We start from the raw sequence: 20847 nt of genomic DNA, 5'->3' as shown, positions 1-20847 counted from the left end.
CCTGCAAGGCTCACATGCCCCACCCCATCCCCCCGATTGCTGCCCCACCTGGCTCCATCCCAAAACCATACACTTGAATCATCTTGGGAAATTCAGTAATGCTGTAGCTTTCTACACCCACATTTCAGCTGTAAGGTCCATTATTACCTCTGCTAGCAAAACCCCTATCGATTTCCATGAGTGCAGGGCTACATCTTAGAGAAGGTGTGCTGTCCCTGCTTTGAGGTTTCACAGAGGTAGAGAGTGAGCCATTTTCAATACGATTGCATTAAAGCTGTCTTTATTATTCTTTGTTTTGTGGCATGCGTTTTCCAATTTGAAGTTCTGTCTTTCGATTGGCTCGCATTACAGTAACATATATTGAGTATCTCAAGGTCTGTAAGATTTTTATCCTCACCACTTCACTTTGAAGTATGACAGTGCTATTATTTCCATTTAACACCTAGGAAAACCGAGCCCCAGAGAAGCTAAAACTATGAGCCCAGGAAGTCCGTGGTAAAGCAAGGCAGTGAACATGCACACTATCCACTGTGATAACAACAGGTTCACTTCAATGACTGAAGAAATGACAAGAAGAAACAAATCAATGAAGACTTAACAACATAGCTACCTCATTAGCTTTCTTTCCAGGGCACCCAGCGGTCATTTGATGCTATACTTTTACCTGGAAACTGGGATAAAGGAGAGGATATATATTTTTTTAGTATATGAACAGAACATCAGGGCAAAAACACTTGGTGTAGTCCAAACACTGCTTCATGTATGCTCAGGGCTTATCCCTTCAAATTCAAAGGGCTTGATTTTGACAGACCATGAGTAAATCCTCCTGGTTTAAACTGGAGGTGTTTGTCATCTAGCTAGATTATGTAAGGGGGGAGGCAGAAATTGGAACACAATCTTGTATCTCCCTGACCCCCAAGCTAAACTCCATACAGCTGAGAAATCCTGATCAGCTCAGTAAGGTCTACAGGAGTCATTGTCTTGTAATCCATATGCATAGCGTTAGACCAGGGGTGGGCAATTATTTCAGGCAGAGGGCCACCCACAGAGTTTTGGCAAGCCATCGAGGGCCACATGACAGGCAGCCAGGGGCAGATAAATATTAATTTTCTAAGTTTTTTAGGGACCCACGGGCGGAATAGAATAGCCTGGCAGGCCGTATTCGGCCCGTGGGCTGCATTTTGCCCACCCCTGCATTAGACTGTAGCCACATTCCATTCTGGGTTAGGCTTTCAAGCAGTATCAGTTAACCTAAAGGAACTATGCTGTTGTTAGTTAGTTAGTTAGTTATGCCCCATTATCCGTGTTGCTAGGAGAGGAAAGCAAGACACTCCCCCATAAGCCAGCTGCATTCATAAGGAGAAAAAAAATCCTTCTTGACCCTTATAGGAAACCAGCAATAGTCCAGAAGCATGGGATTCAGGCAGCCACCACACTCCAAGAGATACTGCCAGACCATAATTTACAGATTGCAAATACTTCATTCCATATGTTTTAGATAGGTAGATGTCTTAAAGACCTGGGCCTGATTGATTCACCCAGTCATACAGAACAGGAAACCAGACCCCGGTCTTCCAATTCGTGGGGCCAGCTTCCTAACCACAAGGCCACCGTTTGCTTCAGGGTTTCAGTGACACCACAAAATGTTTGCAAAACATTATCAGCCTTTTCAGTATTTCCCCATTTCAGATTGTAACACGTAGCCAACAAGAGGAGGGTCAATGAGTCACAGTTTGTGTACAACGACTGCTATGTATGCAGCACCAGAGATTTCCTAAGCAACAATCTGCAAACAAATAACAAGACAAGCTCCTTGTCTTAAAGAGTTTAACTAGAAATTATGCAGACAGGAGATTGGGGGGAAGGGAGGGGGATATGACAAGTAAAGCAAAGAGCGGAGAGAACAGCAGTGCTTAGCCACACACCTCATGGTTCCTCACTTTGGGGCATTTTTAGGGATGCATTTTCATTTCTTTAACCTTCAAGTCATAGGAAAGCAAGAAGTTAATGGACCTTGCAGGAGAAAGGAGTCTTAAGAATAGATATGGCTGCAGGCGACGACCTGGTAAGGGGCCTCCAAGTTCTTGACCACCTGGGCAATAGTGATCATCGCTTGCTGGATTTCACCATCCAGCGTAGGGTGTCAAGGGCCCGCAGCAAGGCGGTAGCCCTAGACTTCAGGAGGGCCAACTTTATTGAGATGAGGAGATTAGTGGGAGAGGCACTGGGGTCCTTGAGGGCAGAGGAACTCAGTGTCCAAGACGAGTGGTCGTTCCTTAAGGAAACGATACTCAGGGCCCAAGGGGTGTCCATCCCGACAAGAAGCAAGGGGGGCAGGAGTGTCCGAAAGCCCCCCTGGCTCACCAAGGGCGTCCGGGACTGCCTGCTTGCCAAAAAGGCGGCGTACGCCCGGTGGAAGGGGGGTGAAATCTCCAAAGAGGAGTATACCTCCTCTGCTCGGGCCTGTAGGCGAGCTGTTAGGAAGGCCAAGGCGGACATAGAGCTCGGATTAGCGTCCAAGATTAAGGATAACAAAAAGTCCTTTTTCAAATATATTGGGAGGATGAAGAAGGCGCCGGGTAATGTGGGACCCCTGCAGGATACGCTGGGCAATCTGGTGGTTGCGTCAGAGGAGAAAGCGGACCTCTTTAACCAATTCTTCACCTCCGTTTTCTTGTGCAGGGACCGGGACTTCCCTGCTGTGATAGAAGCCGGACTCGAGGGGATCGCCTTCAGACCTCAGGTTGGGGAGGACCGGGTTAGAGAGCTTCTGGAGGGGCTGGACGCGTTCAAGTCAGCGGGTCCGGATGCTCTCCACCCCAGGGTGTTGAGGGAGCTAGCTGGGGTTATTGCAGGGCCCCTGGCACGGCTCTATGAGCGATCGTGGTGCTTGGGCCAGGTGCCAGATGATTGGAAGGTAGCAAATGTGGTCCCCATCTTCAAGAAGGGGAAGAGGGAGGACCCGGGCAACTATAGGCCCGTCAGTCTTACCTCAATCCTGGGGAAACTCTTTGAGAAGATCATCAAGGAGCACATTTGTGATGGGCCGGCATCAGAAATGATGCTCAGGGGCAATCAGCATGGATTTATTAGGGGGAGATCATGTCAGACCAACCTGATTGCCTTCTACGATCAGGTCACAAAGGCCATGGATGCAGGTGTCGCGGTGGATGTAGTCTTTCTGGACTTCAGCAAGGCCTTTGACACCGTCTCTCACCCCATCCTAGTTAAAAAACTAGGTGACTGTGGCATCGATGCCTACACAGTCAGATGGATTGCAGATTGGCTGAGGGGTCGCACTCAGAGGGTGGTGGTGGATGGGTCATATTCGACCTGGGGGGAGGTGGGTAGCGGAGTCCCCCAGGGCTCGGTCCTGGGGCCTGCGCTGTTCAATTTCTTCATCAGCGATCTGGATGATGGGGTGGAAAGTAACCTGTTTAAATTCGCTGATGACACCAAAATTTGGGGGGAGGTGAGCACGCTAGCAGGGAGTGAGAGATTGCAGAGGGATCTGGATAGGTTACAGGGGTGGGCTAACAGGAACAGGATGCGTTTCAATACGGACAAGTGCAGGGTGCTGCACTTGGGCAGTAGGAACCAGCAGCACACTTACACAATGGGGAACTCCCTACTCGAGAGCACGGAGGCAGAAAGAGATCTTGGAGTCATTATTGACTCCAAGATGAACATGGGCCGACAATGCGAGGTCATGGTTGGCAGGGCTAACCGGACCTTGTCGTGCATCCACAGGTGCATCTCGAGTAGAGCCAAGGAGGTGATCCTCCCCCTCTACGCGACGCTGGTCAGGCCACAGCTGGAGTATTGTGTCCAGTTCTGTGCGCCCCATTTCAAGAGGGATGTGGACAACATGGAGAGGGTCCAGAGGAGGGCCACCCGCATGATCCGGGGACAACAGGGCAGACCCTACAGTGAGAGACTGCGGGACCTGAACCTATTCAGCCTCCACAAGAGAAGGCTGAGGGGGGACCTGGTGACCGTCTATAAACTCACTAGGGGGGACCAGAAGGGTTTGGGGGAGACGCTGTTTCCCCTAGCGCCCGCTGGCATAACAAGGAGTAATGGGCACAAGTTGATGGAGAGGAGGTATAGATTGGACATCCGCAAGAACTACTTCACAGTTAGGGCGGCTAGGAGCTGGAACCAACTTCCAAGGGAAGTGGTGCTGGCCCCTACCCTGGGGGTCTTTAAGAAGAGGCTGGATGCCTACCTGGCTGGACTCATTTGAGTCCCGTTTTTTTGTTTTGGGGTTTTGTTGTTCTCCTGCCCTGGCAGGGGGTTGGGCTAGAAGATCTACTAGGTCCCTTCCGACCCTAAATCTATGAATCTATGAATCTATGAATATGGCGGTGGTGGGGAAGAGAGGGTTGTTCTTAACCTGTGCTGAGAGCACTGCAGAAGAGTTTTGTGCAGCAGCATCTGGCTCATCCACCCCTCAGCTATTATCAAGAATTACATTCAAGTGACTGGTGAGAGAATAAAAATTAGCATGAGTGCCTTGGCAGCCCTGTCACTCCTCCAGTAAGAGCTTAGAGCTAAACACTTTTATTTAGTTCAAAGAGAACTCCTGCAATCTGTCCCCTTACTTAGATGCCAACCAAATGTATCAGGTGCCTCCTTCACAAGAGACAAGGGGGCCGCCACCAGACAGCAGAGCAGATTATCCCAATCAGGCTCAGAAAATGAGACATAATGAAATAATAAAAATCTGCTAATCCAGTAAGGATTGGCAGATTTCAGGAGCACTCTTCCTGAAAAAGTGCTCATCACAATTGTTCACAGGATCAGGCTCTTGGAGGCAAGGGTGGATTTGCATTCATTCAAATTTTTCATGTAGTCCCTAATGTTATCAAGGCTTATTTTTCCTAGGTCTTAATTCATTTCTAGTGAGCCCAACTTACTTCATTTCCCTGATGAAAAGACAAAGACAGATTTAATAAAAGGAATTAAGCCTGGGATTTCAGCCTGGGTGTCTCATGACATTCATCCTTCTTCTGCCCACAATCTGTCTTCTATTCCCAATGATGTAGTTGAGAAAGTCTCATTTATCATAGAAAGATAGGCCTGATCATTTAGTGCAATTCTCTGCTTAAGGGATCACCCATGTCAAGTAATCCCAGCTACGTGTTTATCTAACCTGTATAACCTCCATTGTCTCTGACAGCCCTCTCTGTATCTGAAGACAGTGGGGTGGCAGCCTCAATGAGAAAGCTTGCTCCTTCTTTTCACTTCTTCGAGTCGCTTTAACTAGTAGCAGTTATCTTCCCTTGACTTCCCTGAAAGCTGCAATGTACTCCTTGAGTCTTGTTTGGCAGCCTCTAACCCAATTAAGCTTCTTTTTAATAACACTGTTATTAACACTGTTTTTATCCTAGTTGTAAGAAGTGGGAATTTGGCTATGGACTTTCCCCAAGTGGAGGATAAATACACGTCAGACAATGATAAGAGCCCTCTGGACTTCCACAAAACCCAAGACTTTATCCCTGCAACCTGACGCTGAAAGTTTTGCCATTGATGTCAGTGGAGACAGGCTCAGACCCACAAGGTACAATGTTTAAAAGCTTTAGCATTAAATTTATTATTCTGTATATTCCAATTATTTGTTTTTATGCAAAACAAACAAGCTAGAAATTAACTCAAACTGTCTGGTCAATACCTGCAAAAGAAGCCATTGGTCTAACAAGCATGTAAAAGTAATTTACTGCTTAATAAAGGAGCTCACATAATAATCAGCAGGATGTGAACAAACATTTTTGATTTAACTCAGTGCACACATCAATGCATTTTGAATCAACAACAATTTCCTTGAACCCAGCCCAGAATTGCAATGATTTAATCTATATTTGACAAGGGGCTGTTCTCTTTCGCAGCTGAAATGGAATAACATATTCATACCATTAACAAATTAATAGTAAACACACTGCGAATCCAAAGGTGTTTCTTAGGACACAGATAGTAACAGAAGTATATCAAGAAATTGGCTAGAAGACTATCATTCAGTTTGTTGACAAACATGCTTTCCACTGGCAATTCATAAAAGTAGGGGTTTAATTAGAGCTTTTGTACTATGACCTCAGTTCAAACACATTTGACAGCTGTGTAGATGGAAATAAACATCTGTACATTTTTAACTTGGAGGACTCTATTACAAATGATGTAGCTTCCTATTCTAATCCTTACCTTTGCCTCCAGTGCAATAACGACATATTTCATATTTTTTCTAACCACAAGATTTTGCAGTAGATCCCTCGGTAACTCTAGCAATGATAATGCACTTTGTTGTGCGTCACCATGGTAATGCCTGGGAAAACAGCTTTGCTTTAGGGGTCAAGAAAGATTATGCCTTTTAAAAATAGACAATGCCGAAATTTCTTGATTTTAAACCTGAACCTATAATGCTTTCATTCATTTGAATTCATGCACGAGGCAGTGTTCTGGACAGAATTTTTGAATGACAGACCTCTGACAACTCTCCAAAGTTTCACACCAACCATTATGCATCTGCATCAACCTTATAATTGAAAACACTATAAACATGCACAGGTTCCAGCATGATCTGTGACCCACGTGACCCACCAGTGATCTGCAGACCACATTAGGGAACCATTCATCTAGAAGAGTTTTGGATTGGCATGTCTGAATCCTGGAGGCATTTTATAAGCTGGTGGACTACTTCACTGGTATTGGTGTGGGAGAAAGATGCAGTTGCTCAAGAATTTAGATACCTGGAAATTTGAGCTGACCCCCTTAGAAAAGCAGTAATTACACTATTACTTTGTATTTCTTTGTTATCCCTCACGTAAGGATTTAAAATTGCTTTATGCATGTCTTTACTTACAGCATCTCAGTGTGTATGATTTTTTAAGCTCATATTAGAGCTAGGTACACAGACTCACCCTGACATTAAGTAAAGCAAAATAGTAGCATATCAGCAGAGGAATGCTAGCTTTCCTAACTTAATCCCATAAACTCAATGCAAGGAACAATTGTTTCTCAGACCCACTGCAACCTTGACCATCCTGAAAGAATATCCATAATCCTACACGCGTACGATTAGATCTGCACAGCATTTGGATATCCAGCTCAGGATGCTGCGCTTCAAAACTGATCCCCACATCAGAATGGCGATATCTCTATTTTAAGCAAGACATTGTAAGATATACAATAAACCTGAAAGACAGCAAAAACATGAAGCAAAGAGCAAGAGAGTTGCAGCTATACAAGGAGATGTTCTGACACCATTCTCATTAGAGACCTCTCAGCAGAAACCAAGCCCAAATAATATGGTGCAACATGTAGCTCCTGAAGAACACTACAAAGGGTCTTTCTGTGCAGCTCCTCCTCCTCAAACCCTCCAGCTTCAATGTCTCCATAGGCCCCAATCCCAAAAAGTGTTCCAAATAGGTGGTATAGCCAGTGAGGTCAAAGGGCTCCATATGAACACAGGGATCCACCCATCATAGAACCACTTCCATGGGGGCCCACAGAGATTATTGATAAAATCCCAATCCCAATAAAAATCAATGGGAGTAAAAAGAAAAAATCTTGCCATCCCAGTTAAGACTTCCAAGGCATTTAATCACGCAGTACTTATTCAGAAAACATTTAACTTCAGGGGCAATATTACTTGCATTTAAACTACAAAACTGAACCACAAGTAAGTGGTGGGAAAGGGAGGTAAAGACGCTTTCCCTAGCTGTCATTAACTCTTACAAGTAAATGACAGACCACAGTTTCATAGCAGCTAGGGTCAGGAGGGACCTGAACAGATCATCTAGCCTGACCCCCTGCCACAGGCAGGAATGAATGCTGGGTTCACAAGACCCCAGACAGGTGATCATCTCACCTCTTTTTGAATTTGCCCAAGGCAGAGGCGAGGACCGCTTCCCTGGGAAGTTGGTTCCAGATTCTGGTCACCCTAACTGTAAAATACTGCCTCCTGATCTCTAACCTAAACCTATTCTCCATCAGCTTATTACCATTGTTCCTCATCACCCCAGGTGGTGCTGGGGAGAAAAGGGCTCTACCTATTTGCTGTTGATCTCCCCTGATGAGTTTGTAGGCAGCCACCAGGTCCCCCCTCAGCCTCCTCTTGCTGAGGCTGAATAGGTTCAGGTCCCTCAGTCTCTTCACCTTAGGAATAATTCTCCTTCAGGAGATGAGAAAATTTCTCTTTGTTGACATAGAAAATGGGACAAGACAAAAAAACCCCAGCACAATAAAACAGTAAAAGGCAAGGTGCAAATCTTATTTACAGAGGTCAACCCAAATATTCCGTTTCCCTCAAGTTAAATGTGCTTCAAATCAAGCAGGTCATCTGTATAGGATTAATTTGCACCTGAATGAAACAGAGAAAACTGCAGAACCATCGGGCCACAAGGTTAAGTTTTCAAACCAACAGTCACTTTTGGCAAGTATTGTTTTGGCCATAACAAACCGCGAACACAAACAGAGGTCTCCAACTACAGGTTGAGGTGATCCAAACTACGAACTCTGACTCGGTTTTTAAGTTGTGATTCTGTTTTTGGCAGGATCTTTTCCTTAGGGTTGTCTTATACCATAGGGTATTCACCCAGTGGGTATTGTAGTCCAGTAGTGAAGGCAATGGACTACAAGTCAGAGGATCTGTACTTGTTCCCAGCTTTGCCACCGATTTGCTGCAATAAACTTGCACACATCACTTTACCACCACCTGTGACTTAGTTTCTCCATCTAAAGGAAAGGGAAGATGATTTTTCTCATTTCTGCCAACTGCTTTGAGATATACCCAGGGGAAAAAAAAAAAGCTGTATGTAATGTTATTATTTCATGTGCAAATTATGCTCATTTTGGATGCAAAAGCCATCCTCTTTGCTTGGAAAAATGCTGCTCTCCCCTCCATCCCCCTCCCCGCTTTATTTTTTACTTGAAAAGATTGATGTTATGCAAGGTTTTCTATGAAAATGGATACAATTTAAACGCATAATAAACTAGGGAAACTTTTGGTTTAGAGTAGCTTTCCATTTTCTGTTTCCAGACATCTGTTGGTAAGACTCCGGTGTGCTTCTCCACCTGGTGGTTAGACAGGAAAATGCCTAACAGCATTGCTCCCTGTAGTGCGGTACAGGCTGATATTTTCTTTTCTTTTTTATTTTTGTGATATTCCAGACAATAATAATAACAAAAAGCCAGTATTAACAGAGTTGGTTACTAGGTTGCCTGGCAGATTACTGAGGGAGGAAGAAAAGGAAGAAGTAGAAAGGGGGAGGAGGGAGGAAGGACACATGCATGCACACACCCACCCACCTACCCACCACATTAACCTATGACTAATCATGTAACTTGCACCCTTCCCACCTCAGGGTAACAATTTAGTCTGGCTGTCAAAACAACCACGCAATTAGGCAGCAATATACCATGTCATTACAGAATTACATTGTTATTTGTACTATGCAAAATGCTGTGATACTTGATATGTTTTTATGACTAATATGTCATGGAATAACTCTCAGAGAAAAGTTGATGCTATGCAATTTTGAAGAAAGTCACTAATTTAATGGCTTTATCCTGATCAATGTGGTTCATGTATTACACTCTAGGCTCTGTTTCTTCTTCTGGAGAGTCACAAGCCTTTTGCAAATGGGCTTGATCCTGTATTCTTCATTCTTAGAAGCAGTCTGGGTCTCATCACAGAGCACGCATACAGACCTCTTCCTTGGGCTTGGCAGCTCCACAAGTCATACAGAATAACCCCAGAAACAAAATATTCAGACATCCCATGCCCCTACCTGCTCATAGAACTTCCTAGAGAGTTACGAGCCTGAAGGGTTCTGGCTTCACGGTTAGTGGGACAACGTGGAAGGAAAGCAAAGACAATATACTTAGTATAACAAAAAGCACCGCCAGGAAGAAATTATGTGTAAAGTCATCTTTGCAAAATATCAAGCAGTGCCGAGATGTACCCCTGCGTATCCCAATCTCACCCAGTCTTCACGTGTCAGCATTTCAGGTTAGCTTCTTGCCTCCTCTCCTTCCACTGCTGTCTTACCCCGGTGGTGACAGATTGGCCCATTGCTACAGAAAGAACCACTCTTCAAGTGCTTTGTGACCCTTTACGTGATGGTCCGGGCAGAGAAACTCTAGCCCATCTCCTTGATGAGCTTTTTGTTCCCTGTGAATGGGCCAATTGTTGAGGAATAGTCAATGGCACCAGATTGCTGGAGAACAATTTCTCAATTGTAGCAATTCAACCATGTTTTGAGCACCCTTCTGAATTTGGGTCTAGAATCCAATATAAATCACACTTACATTGCCCATGTCAGATTGGTTTTCCAATATGTGGCATACCATGGTAGTCAGGAAACCAAATGGAAGACAGGGCACAAAGTAGAAGCCATAATTTGATATGGAAATATTCCACTAGGTTACAGCAGCCATGCTTATTCTTGCGCATCACATTTGTCCAACAATGAAAAGGTTACTTAAAAAACAGTGGTATACAGGTAAAGCAGTGGACTTCATTCTCCTCTTTCTTCATTTTTATATCAGCTGAACACCACTGCAAAGGAGGTAATCCTGATTTACAGAAGCATGAAAGGAATATGGTCCTTTACAAAGGACGAATAACTAATGTAAAACAGAAGGCCAAATTCAATACTACTGAAGATCAAGGTAAACCTAGAGTGAAAGTAAACCAGAAGTTATAAGCTATATATAAACACACACAGAGAAAAAGAACACATTAAAAATTAATGAGGTGTGCTTGTTGACTCTTTCTTAAGCATTTAAAAAGTTTCTTATGGTCTGTTCATTCATCAATACAATGAAATCTTAACACTGCTACTTTAACAACAATGTGATACCAAAGTCTCAGAAACACAAGCCTCTCTGTAAGAGCCCTTCTCAGGCAAAGCTCCCACCTACCTGCACATCAAATACTGTCTTTTATTATTGATAGTGTCCGCATGCGAGGAGATCATTTATTTATTAATAATCTTCAAGGTGGTGTCATCTTCATAGAGAGCCTTGGGCCTGACAAAGAGTCATCCTAAGAAGAGGACTGCTTCCTTAGGTCCTGAACTGGTTCCTCTTTCAAGTCAAGTTAGATGTGCAGCATATGAAACCATTAAGTACTGCTTCACTTTGCAGATCTCATTGTAAATGAATGGATTTGTCTGATGAAAAATAAAGGTTGACACTGCTGTTAAATAAAACATTCCTGTCTAGAACAAAAAAGGGAAAGTAAGAAAGCCTTGGAACCAATCTCCAGGGTCACAAACCATTAAAAAATGACAGTTATTTCAAAATTAAACTGATTATAGAACTACCAATCCATAGCTTTTACTTCTTGCTGTCCAAGATGCCAAGATCTTCATGATTTGTTTAATTTTAAAACCAGAGGCAGATTTTGGATCATAAATTCCAATCTATCCTTCTAAAGATAACTCAGAAATACCAGCTGCTTTTCACATTTCTGTCTATTCAACATACCTTGTTTCATCATTTGTATCAGAAGACACATGTAACAGAATTTTTAACGTGAGTTATAAAATCCTTAGCCATCAGTTCACACTAGCTGAGAATCCGATTTTAAGCGCATCTAAAAAGTCCAAATGATTCCATACTCTGCTATGGCAAGACTAATATTCTTCTTAATTTTTTGCTTTTTGTGGGAGAGAAGGGAAGATAGGGAACCTCTTATAAAAATTAATGGGCAAGATGTACTAGTGCAGCCAGGCACCAGACATACCAACTTATTTCATCTGCTCAAGGAAGGCAGGTTTCCACATGCTTTGGGCATAGCAGCCCCCCCCCGCCAAAAAAAATTTTTTAAATCTCGGGAGTTCACTACCAGCAAATCTGGCCCAATATTTTCATAGGGTAAATTCTATGCAAAGTTTCTCATCACATGAATGTGTTTGGGCTTATACAAACCATGAAACTGCAAGAATTGAAGGACACATTAAAGGTTCACACCATCTACTTTGCAAAATATTCTTAGCAACACGGTTTATGGAAAAGTCAAGCTCTTGCACACTGCAGATTGCTGTCTCAGTATCTCCTTCCTACTACTGCAGAAACTTCTGGAAAAGACCTTGATATTGCTCTTGCAAGAAAGCAGCAAAATGGAAACAAAGATGTCATCTCCAAAGGATGCCTCTCGGGTACCATGTCTTTGTATGTTATTGTGCCTCTGACATCTCCAGTATGCTGTGCAGAAGTGTGGGGTTTGGGTTTTTTTGAAGAAAGTATAAAGGTCTTTGTAAGTCTCTCTGGCTGCATCTACACGAGATGCTGACTGCAAAGTTGTTACTGTGCAGTCACTTAGTCATTGCATAACCAAGTACTAAACGGCTATGCAGTAACTGGTATTACTGCGCAGTAGCATCCCCGCACGACTTCCAGGTGATGCAGACTGTACAGTAGCTCCTTAGTACTGTGCAGCAGTGTCACGTCATGGCTCATGCCCTGTGACACTACTGCCCAGTAGTGACAAGCTACTTCACAATAAGTGTCTCATATAGACATGACCACTGTGATTGTGAATAGATCACTCTCCCATGAGATAGAACTGGACACACTTCCCCCTTTTGTACACTACCTTGCACAATTGGGTCTTGGTCCACAGCTGAAGCTCCTACGTGCTCCTGCAGTACCAATGAACACCAGCAACAATTCTCATTTTACAGACTAGGAACTAAGACGAGAGAAATTAAAGCCAAAATTTGCCAAAGCAGACTCCAATTTTGGTGTCCTTCCTGAGGTGCCTTCAGCCTATGGTCCCCACACTGTAGTTTTGCAGTGATGCAAAAGGTGGTTTGAGCTGCAAAAGGACCAAGAAAGGTACAGAAGGAAGGAGTGTCTATCAAGAGAAGGGAATGGATTTTGACCTTTCAATTCAGGTACAACAGGGATTACCTGGTCTGTTGCTTGGCTCGTCATGCTCAGTTTATGAAGTGTAGCTTTTCTACGTTGCAAGATACTCTCAATAATCTAAAGCTCACGTAGCTGTGCGTGGCCCTTCAGATCCATACAACCAACAACCAGCCACAGGATTGTCCTACTTAACAATCCATCTACAAAGTACATTACTTGTTTGGTGCTATGCTGATACCACCATAGAAAAATCCACAGGGAAATTAATCTTTTCATCTCCAAACAGGGTTCTTAGAGTATATGCTAAGTTACCTCTATGGCCGCACACCAAGAGGTCAAAATTCACTCAAGCTTAACAGCCTGCAACTAAATATGATTAAGGCACATCAGCCCTAGAGCCAACACTACATAAAGGATTGGCATGTCTAGTTTCACATACAACAGCCATCAGCTCAAAGGAGTAAGAACCTATCTACAGCTGGGTCAACAACATCGGTGCAAGCTCAGAGTGAAGGTTAGATATGGGCCTCTAGAGTAAGATTCCTTAACTGTTCACCTATCATACCCCAAATGCTAAAAAAAAGAAGGACAAAATGCTGAATGTCCACAAATGAAACAAGAGTCCTATGGAAAAAATACCAAGTGATCATGTAATTAAAGACAGGACCCACATGCACACAAACGTTATGCAAACTAAAGGGTACATGTGCAAACTTAATTCTGGAGTATCCCAAGTGATACATTTTCAAACTGTTTTTTTCTTTTTTCGGGGTGGGAGGAAGCAGAGTAAAGCTGTATTTACAGAATTGTACAGCTAGAGCATTCACCATAAGTACACTTCATGAACTAGGACAGGACCATACTTAACAGCAACTGTCTCATGACCTTCAGCAAAATTCAAAATAGTTTTTCTTCTGTGCAACAAATTTTAAATTCTATTTTGACAGAATCCAAACTGCAAAGGCTCCTGCCTGCAAAGGAAGTTTTAAATTGAACCTTACATTTCTTACTTAACAGCAAGTAGTATGTGTGATGTTCCTTTTTTAATTATTAAAAGGACTTTTTTCATAACAGTAAATAACAGTATTTTGCTCCACTTGGGAGCATTTTTAACCATAGCAATAAAAGTATATAATATGGGTTCTAATTTGTGAGTGCCTGTGGTGATTGTCTCTAAAATGCAATTCAGATGTGAATAATAAATTAAATATGTAGTAGATGTTTGAGAAAAAATTACTCCAATTTTTATCTTTAGTTGGTTCCATTTAGAAGATTTCAGGAAGCAATTTTATGCAGTTTTCAAGCTCTAACATTTCAGGGTAGAGCACCTATTATTAGTTCTAGACAGAAAATGTATCTCCAGCTATCATTTTCCATCATCTTAAAGTATTATTGCAAGGCATGACTTTATGGCAAAGAATTTCAATTTGATCCATACAGTCCACTAAAGAACATTTTAATGAACTGATTATCTTCCATTAATAGCAGTCTGAGTCTTTGCAAAATAAGCAAAGTTCTGAGATTTTCCAAGCACATCCTACAACTCCAGCGGACAGTGTAGGGCTCTGTGCATCTTCACGTTCAGTTTACCATAAAAAGCATACCTCAAAGCCTCAATCCTGTGACCTGTCCTTAAAAACACTCAACTTCAATGGGAACTGTGGATAGGATGAGGATCAATATTAATCCCCATGTGGATCAAGCTTCTGGAAGAAGATATTCTTCACTGCTCCAACAGCCAGCCCTTTGAACTTCAGTGCACAGAAGCAAGTCACAGTTAATATAAGCAAAAGCAGAATTGTACCTAATCAATGGCTAGATCTATGCAAGCCACATGCAAACAAAAGTACACCTTTAAAAAAGACACTTACCCATTGAGAAGCATTCTTTGATGCTTATAGCAAGGATCCTGGTATTCAGGAAACAGCTCTGTGGGATGATTGCAGTTCAAGAACCAGTCCTTTCTCATGGTGCATGTGTGAAATTATTTGTAGGTAGTTCAGGAAATTATCATGACTCTGGTAACCTGCTGACATTTGGGTCCACAGGACCCTGCTGAATGGGCTCTCTCACCATAACTAACTTTCTCAGGGGAACAGGGTATTGATAATCCAGACCAAATAGCATTTGAATATGTTAACAGTCATTCTCTTCTAAATGAGCTGCAGACTTCAGGGAGGACTATTAGAAAAACAGGCCAAGACTTAATCCAAAAATGTTACTTTGCTGCTCCCAGGGATTTTAATGGGAGTTTTGCCATTAACCACACTGGAAATAGGATTAAGTCCTTTTCAGAGTCAGGGTGTTTCTAAAGCTCTTGCTCAAATTAGTTTCCCCGTGTCTACCTTTTACAGGAAAAGAGCCAATCCAAGATCTCTCATTAAGAGTAAAATTGAAAACAAGGTTTGTTAGCACTGGTAGGGACCACATTTGACATTCCTTTAGAGCCTCCAGCTTCAGCATGGACTGGCCAAGATAAGCATATGAAAGAGAAGGAGAAAAAACACCCCCTTTATGAATTTCTGTACACCTTGGTTTACACCTTGGTGTAAAACACAGGTTTTTTAATCAATCATTCTCCAGTGTTTTACTGTGAAAGGAGTGATCTTTTGGAGATAAGGTACCTCAGCCAATACCCACTGTGATTCATGAGAGATTTTTCCCCTTAGTAGGAGCTGGATCAACTCCTAGATGCTGCTTCAGGAGGGATTTCAGTGTTTTCCCTGTCCAATTCACTGTCCACAGCCAATATAATGAGAAGGAAATGCAGACACAAGACTGTATGTAGAATACAAGTTCCCTCGCTGCGATCTAAACTGAATCTGCACAGCATTAGCATATTATTACTAAACTTGTAACCTTATTAAGAACCAGAAGTAATCAGGGCTGTGCCTTACTGTATCAAGAGATAAATTGCTTTTTCCCAGCTACTTAGATTAATGTCATTTAGCTTATATATCCTAAAAGCGACATGGATTTTTATTTTTCTTCCTGTCTTCCCTTAAATATTATTTAATAGACTTGCTCAGTGAATTGTGCCTACGGTCACATACATGAGATTAAGCACTATGGAGCAACATCTTGAAAACCAAGAGAGGCTACATTGAAAAGCAGAATTCACATGAATTTAAATAAAGACATTTGCATTTGCTGATTGGGAGCCACATTCCACAGAACTGAGTATTGCAGGAAAGTTTACACCAACAAAAATATATTCCCTGCTAAGTCCTTTAGAAAAACATCCACTTTCCTGATGAGCTAAGTGAAAAACAATGAACTTTGGCATATGGTTGCTTTGTCATGTAACACAGCCTGAGGGGCAGTGCTGTTGTGTCACAGAATAGTGAGACTCACTCTCTACTTGGAAAATATGTTCGAGAGGTCAGTGCACAAACCCCAGGAATGTTTCTCCATGGTGCAGAAATGTCTTAGGCAGATATTTCAGTTGTGAGTGCACATTTAGAAGCAGACATCTGGCAGGTTTGTTCACTTGAATGATAACTCTCAAGATACCTGCCGTCTTGTCAGCTCATACATAATCATTTCAAACTCACCAAACAGCGGACGAGCTATTCCAACACAATGCCTCAGCAGAAGAGACATAGCCACTAACCCGGCACTAGGAGGGAATTCCACTGTTTCCGTCAGTGGGAAAAGTATAAGAGCTCCTGCTACACCAGGCAGTAGCCTGAGATTTGTGATTCCCATTCCCAGCAAAAGTTCAGGTGCAGATCAAGAAATTAGTTGCAATTACTCCCTCATTAGCCTCCCTCTTATAGAAGCTTTGTCTGTGGAAACAAAGTTACCCACTAACCCCACTGTGTATTAATGGAACCTGCAGCCAAAGAGGAGCTGGTTGCTCTTGAACTGCAATTGCAACCCAGAATAAACCACAATTCAAGTTCCTGAAACTGAGGGTAGAGCCTGTCCAGAGTTCATTGGGCTTTTCCCATTTTCTGCTTTCACCCTGCTAAAGGAAAGGCATAATCAATGGGTACTGAAATGCTGGGCTTGCCAGGTACCCCGAGACGATCTGTATGTCACCTGCCCCATCCAGCTACGAAATGAAGTAGCTAAAGGGAGAAAGTTTACAAAATTCCAGGAAGTGGATATACCAACATAAACCAACCAAGTACAGCAGCAACACCCTGAGGAGGTGCTTGTACACGTGATGAAAATTGCCCTTTTTGTGTGGCTTATTGGCGTCACACTTTACACATACGTGAGTATTTTGTGATTTAAATGAGTTGCGTTGTCATAAACTAATCCCCATCCTGATGTAGCTTAGTTTGTGATGATGCCACTTGGAATGGTGCCACCATTACTGTGTCACGTGTACACGGTAACTCAGATGTTTCTGCTCTCTTAGTTTCACAGAGACTAAAAATAGGCAGAAAGGGCAAATAAAGCAAAAAATGGCATTGTGCCCACTGACTAAACACATACCGGGGCAGGGGGGAAACCCAGTATAGCCATCTGAATACATTTCAGACAGATGTTTCTCTTCCTAGTGTCTTCCTGCCTGTGACCTCTAGTCTTGGTGGGGCTGAGAGTCAGATTTCCGCAGCCAATAGTCAGTTTTAGCAGTTGCTTTATTTAAATCTAAACATTAGCATCTCCTGCTTGCTTTGTTGCACAAAATCCGGAAGTCAGGTATAACAAAGAGAACATCTAAATGCTGCTGGTAACATAATATTGCTGTAAATCAAACAAGATATAAAGCGGATGGCGATGTCCTACTGTTGAGGTGAGAACTAGGCAGACAAGAGCAGTAGGTGCTTTTACTAGATGTTCTGCTTTACTTTGTGCAGCTTTGTTAACATCTTTTGGCACTGGACTTTCAGGCAGTTCAGCATGCAGTTGTGCATGAAAATTTTGCTTTTATTCTTTTCACAGCTTGGCATACAAATCAATAAGTTGTGAGAACAAAAATATACAAATGCATTTGCCTGATATGAACGTATCCCTGGGCCAAGCATGAATTAAGAGCACAACTGCCCCCCCCTAAAACTGCCAAAAATTTGAAGCAGGTTTCTGTGCCTTAGTTTCCCAAATATAATTGATCTAGTAACAGCTTCCCAGACAGGAGGTAAGCTTTAGTTAGCGAATAGCTGGGACACTCTGAACCTTGAATTGTGGCTGACAATATTTTATTAGCAATGGCTCAAGTGCTTGTGCAACCATCTTTGATACCCTAACCATAGAAAAGTAGGATTGGAAGGGTCCTTGGGAGGTCTCTAGTTTAAACCCCTGCTCATCCTAGACAAGGGTTTACCTAACCTAGGGCCATGGGAGGATCTGGCCTGCAACTGGTTAATGTACAGCCCCCTGCTACCAGTGTAGCTGCTGCTCCATCAACAGTAGCTGCGGTTTGTGGGACGGACAGGAAGGCATGGTGAGAGGCCCAGTGACGTCTCTGCCAACACGGCAGCACTAGTGGGAGGTGGGGGTGCACAGCTGCAGCAGTGGGGGATGCCAGGGGAGGAGGGAGGGACACCCTATCCAGATCATCCTGTATAAATCTCTTGGCTATAGTAGACAAATTACAGTCAGCCCTGATACAGCCATAAGGCATAACACAGGTACAGCAGGGGGATCATGGTGGCTAACATCCTGCTGTTGCAGAGATATTTAGGAGATCCTAGGAAGAAGGACATACCCCCAGCTACAGAGGAAGGCAAAAACCTCCACAGTCTACACCAATCTGCCCATGGGGTAAAATTCCTTCCTGACCCCAAATATGGTGATTGGTCTGACCCTGAGCAGAAGAACAAGACCCTCTACCCAGGAATATCCAAGTTTAAATCCCATTAGGATCACCAGCACACCCCAGTTAAAATCCCCAGCCTTGTCTGCAGCCAACACCCAATGTTTCTGGGGAAGGCAACCCCCTGCTCCCCAACCCATGTAGCAGCAAGAAATGAAAAAAATCCTTCCCAGCCCCATGTGGCAACCAGCAAAGCCCAGAAGCATGAGACATAGTTCTAGTAATAAAAAGGGGGAAAACAATAATTAAGAGAGCAAATTGTTTTTAAAAATGGTTTTCCATGAGTGGTCATGGATTTTCTTGGATGCTGCAGGGGATTCAATCTGGTTTTCCACCCTGGGTTTTAAAGATGAGTACCGGAAAGCAGGTGACAGTCCAAAAAATAGGGTCATGGTTATTCCCACAACAGGACAAAGCCTATGGCAATTTAAAGTAACTTTATTTAGTTTTCACTAGTCCACAAAGGATCTGGTTCTGCCATCTCTTTTTCTTAACCAGAAGTAGAGAAGAGACTGGAGAATTGCTGAACGCTCATTTATGCTTCCCTAATGCATTTCTTCTATCATCTGCAGTGTCTCTTCCCTCCTTGCTACAGAGGTGAATGACAAGGTGGCTGCTTAATTCCCACTGAAGTAAAAGCATTTTACAGCAAAATGTTCCTGGGCATGTTTTAAACTAAGCAAAGAGCTACAGCAGCTGCACACTAGGCAGGCAGATCCCTGAAGCCAGCTGAGCTGTAGAAGATCCAGCAGTGCCATCCATTGACTGTGTGTTGTACGGCATGTGCTCCTTAGTGATGCAGACAGGGAGACGTACCTGTTGGGGGCAGATGCTATTTTCCTCTTTTTTTCTGATTATTGCAGATAACATACCAAAATGAAGAGTCACAAACCTCACTTCTAGTAGGACAGCGATCCCTGTTCTTAGCCAGCAGCTGTCAGCTGTGTTACAAAGCACTGCTCCCACAGGCAAAACATCGCCATCCTCACATGTTCACTCATGTGACTATTAGAAAGAGTGTTTGTACCAGCTAATTAGTGACACAAGGAACATGACAACTAGAGGGTTATCACATGCCTACGGCAAAAGAATGGGCTCCTTATTTTCTCCCTCTTGAGAGATGACAGCACCAAAACGCATAACAGAGCCAGGTACAGTTAACATGGCATTATTAATTATTAATTATTATCCAAACTCCCATTAAAATTCCTTTGGCAGGGTGTAAATGGTTAACAAGAAGAGAAGATGCTCTAATAAATGATAAATCAATTGTTATAGATCATTAGAGTGTCCATCAGATCAATAGGCTGCTTAAAACTACCTATAACACTTTCTACCAAAGGGCTTTTACCACATGGCTGCTGTCTGTTGTATGCTTATACCAGTTAAATTTTAAAAAGTGACTATTAAGACCTATTGCAAGTTAGTGTCCGTTTCACTTTTGGATAAATAAAAAGATGCAGATGGCACCAATGCTCAGATCTAAATTAGGAAAGATCTTCATTCTGCAGCTCTTCCTTCAAATGGGTCTGCACAGCAAAAAATCAGCCGTGGGAGCCTTGCTAGCACAGCTCTGCTGGAGAGGAGACGCACACCGTGCAGCATGAGGGTACAGGGACTCCACGCAAGTTCTGACCTCTTGTCGAATTGCAGAGATCTCTGCGCACTTTAGGGGGTAAAATTCTGACCTGGTCTGTGGCAGGGCAAGGCCAGCACCATCAATCTGAGGGGTCCTGCAACAAAGATGATCCAAGAAGGATGCTGAATGCTCTTTTTCACCTATTTTCCAAAGTACTCTACCCAGTCTGCTCTACTCAGTGGACTCAAGAAAGGTGCTATGGACGGGCAGGGTCTCTGTCCAAGCCTAAGGTGATACTGCAGTCCTTACTAGGCCCTTTGTAGACAGCGAGGTACGGCAGCTCTTGAGACATTCTAAAACATGCCAGTGCCTGCTTTGGCTGAATCCACCTTCCTCGCATCCCAGCTCTCCTCTCCTATGGTGAACATAGACTAGGACTGAGCTCTGAGTCAAGACAGTTGGTCCACACTCCACACACCGTCTGTGCAGCAACAGGCAGAGGTTAGAGACAAAGATTTGCAACTCTTGATCATCTGTAGTTCTGTCAGCCAAGTCTTGAAGAGGGCTAAATGATGTGTCCTACAAATCTTTATTGCTTTTCCACAGTTTACAGGCCAGATGTGCTTAC

This window comes from Gavialis gangeticus, unplaced genomic scaffold (assembly GCF_001723915.1).
Source record: "Gavialis gangeticus isolate Ggan-Ray unplaced genomic scaffold, GavGan_comp1, whole genome shotgun sequence".
Taxonomy (NCBI): Eukaryota; Metazoa; Chordata; order Crocodylia; family Gavialidae; genus Gavialis; species Gavialis gangeticus.
The sequence above is the reverse complement of the archived record's forward strand: the minus strand, read 5'-3'. Positions refer to the sequence as shown.